General features: G+C 36.2%; 1 protein-coding gene across 9 annotated transcripts in view; it reads right to left on the bottom strand.

The window, feature by feature from the left end:
- The window catches only part of gab1 (GRB2-associated binding protein 1), a 215,251-nt gene that overhangs the window by 105,839 nt on the left and 106,216 nt on the right, over positions 1-3,196 (bottom strand). The window lies entirely within an intron of this gene.

Raw genomic sequence — 3,196 nt, 5'->3', positions numbered from 1 at the left:
TTAAATTTCAGTTGCAATTTCAGCACACAGTACACCAACTATCCTTTGGAAGTGAGTGATAACCAACTCTTATGCAACAAAAGTGGTCAAATTGCAGTAAAACAAAAGCAAAATACCAAACTGCTGGAATTCTGAAATAATCCCAGAAAATTACTGCAAATACTCAGCAATTCTGGAAGTTTTGGCAAGACAGAAACAGAATTGACATTTCATGTCGATAACCTATCTTTGGAGCCATTCTGAAGGAAGGGTTAGTGACTCAAAACTTCTCTTCCTGCTTATTTGCCACACTTCATTTTCATTATCCAAATGGCAGTCAGGACTGCTACAATAGTGCTTTAAACTAAAAAGGTCACCAGCATTGGCTCCATAAAGGTAAAATTAAAAAAAAAGGCTAATTCATATAAAATCAATGGTAGAGACTATATGTCAAAATTAAAATCCAAGAGATAGTCTTTGAACTTACTCTTTAACGGTAGCAAATTCTTTTTACAATGGAAGATTTCCACAAACGACCACAACTTTTGAGAAACTAATTTTAGAGGATCTTGTTTGGAAGTAATCTTGAGCAGAATTATTCAGCTGAATGTGCTTGCATCTTAGAATCCAATTGACAGGGTCAATCTTTGAGAAAGGATTGTTATTGGCTACTGAAAACTAATGTTTTAAGACTTTGATACTTCCTGAACATCTATTAACCAAAAGTTCCTCTGCCCTCATTGGGATTAGAATTCTAACTCAATACTCAACATTCCCCCTTTGGAGTTGAAAAAAAAAGCAACAAATGCCACACAGGGTAGAAAATTACATCAGGAATAGCTAATATCAAGCAAAACTATGATTTTACACTAATAGAAAAAGACCAATTTAGATGTTGCAGGTATCTAAATTTGTCAACTTTAAACAACTTGATCAATCAACTACCCAACCTCAAATAAAACGCACACCAAGAATTTTCTTTGTGTCACATACACATTTCTACAGTGACCAGAGTTTTTGTTCTCCCTGTTCCCTTCCTGTGAAAATTCTCCAGTAAAAGATAATTACTCAGAGTTGACAAACATGTGCATTTTAGAACTTTTTTGCTTTTGAATTTCTGCAGTCTGTTGTATTCTTCACACTTGACTCCTCCACCCCTCCTAGCCTATACATTTAACCTAAACATGACAACTGATTTTGTTTTTTAAATAGAATCCTGCATGAAAACACTTTGCCTGAATATTTTTAAAAAATGGGATAAATACGTTTGAGGTTGGACTGACCAAGCTGGGACTGGATCTAGGCTTTCCAGGTTGCTATTCGTTCCTTTAGATTTATCATGCTTCATAGACAAGTTCAAGAGTTGAAATAACAAACAACTTCTTCCTGCATTACAAAAAGCATTTTAATGTATTTTGAGGTTTTCAAAGAGGCAGCTAACTGGCCATATTCACTCAACTCTCAAAAGGAGATCTACCATTATAAAAATTACAATAATAAAATATAACTCATTACCGATGATTATGCTGTAACATTTCCACATGAATAGCTTATTCAATTGAAATAACGAGACAGAGACAAACATGCTCATCATGGGTACCAGCCAGTTTCTTACATATTAAATGCACACCCTAATATGATAACTGTAACGGGTTTTGACAAACAATTTAACCATGGATGCAATAGAGCAAAATCATCTCAACTTTAGAATAGAATTTGCAATTTGCAGCATGAATTCTAGATAAATTTTGTTCCTCCTCTCTAGCCCAATTATATGAGGATCATAATTTCATCTTTGCTCAGGTCAGTCAATGAAGAAATATTCAGGATCATTCTTGGCAGCAACTGGGTCCAAATGGGTTAAAACCACAAGCAGGATCTCTTTCATTCAAGTAACTCATTAGAAGGGGGCCATATTGCAAAAAGTTTGTTTGTTTTTCTAACTGGCTCCAGCAACAGGAGACTAAAAATGTTAGCTATCTGACGGCATCCATAATTCTGCAAAATAAAGAGAGGTCTTTCAGAAAATACTTTTTAACTTTGCGACAATAAAGGTTGCAAATCAAATGGTACAAGCAATCATTGCCTGGAGTTTCTATCATTTGATATCTAAAGGCTAACTTCCTCAAAAACTCAGTTTTAATCTTGCATTACCACAGCGCATTGTTTCATAGAAATTAACATTGTTACAATACTATGTACTGCATTAAAAGCTATAACATTTAGCATCGTATACCTGACTTTAAAGTACTAATATAGCACCATACTGTTACCCGTGTATTTTTTTTTTAAAAGAGTGTTTCCTTTGGCTGGCATTAAAAAGGCCAACAGCTTCTGAGAGCAAAGGTACTAACAGGAGATAAAAATGGAATGAAGAGGGAGTGGCATAGCATGTTCTTTTGCTTCAAGCAAGAGTTACCAAACAAGACTAACCCTAGGGAGGAAAATCTTCAAATGACTGTGGAAGCATAAGAGTCATACACAATCCTATTACTTGTAAACAATTGTTAATAAAACAATCAAAAAATTGTTTTATTGATTTTGGAACTTTAATCAGAGAAGCGGTAAAAGATATAGGGTAGAAATCCCCAGCGCCTGAACAATATGGGTAATGGCAAGTCCTTTGCAAAAATATGCTGAGACTGGAAAAATTACATTTGCGATATTGAAGAGAAAAGGTCAGGTTTTGCACCCAAGCCTTGAACAGTGACTGGAGATTGCTGCTAGTAGATAAGAAGCCCTTTTGCATTGACATTTCCAAATTAGACAACTGCAATTCCCAATATTAATGACAGACTGAGGAATCTGATGGCTCTGCTTGTTCTTCCAGGATTCCACCTTGATTAGTAATCCCCAACATCTCAGGGCATGCTCCAAAGGAAGCCTCTCATACAGTTCGCTTAATAGCACTTACTCACTTCATTCCTGCTTGGATACTCACAGCATCTCAGCTTGGTACTTTATACTTTTCTGCCTCATTTAGAACTTAAAAGGGGAGTAGGACTGGTGTCTTGCCTTGTGATTTAGTGCAGGCACAAAAATGTCATGGTATAAGGAGGTGGCCATGTTGCTGTATAGCACCATGCTCCATGAGTCACTTTTTCCCCCCTTATTTATTCTCAGATATGGGCGTCACTGGCTAGGCCAGTATTTTTTGCCTTAACTGCTAATTGCCAAGGGACAGACAAGAACCAACTGATCTGAAATTTCATGTGGT

The sequence above is a fragment of the Stegostoma tigrinum genome, chromosome 1 (genome assembly GCF_030684315.1).
Source record: "Stegostoma tigrinum isolate sSteTig4 chromosome 1, sSteTig4.hap1, whole genome shotgun sequence".
Classification (NCBI taxonomy): Eukaryota; Metazoa; Chordata; class Chondrichthyes; order Orectolobiformes; family Stegostomatidae; genus Stegostoma; species Stegostoma tigrinum.
This window is presented reverse-complemented; position numbering and strand designations above follow the sequence as displayed.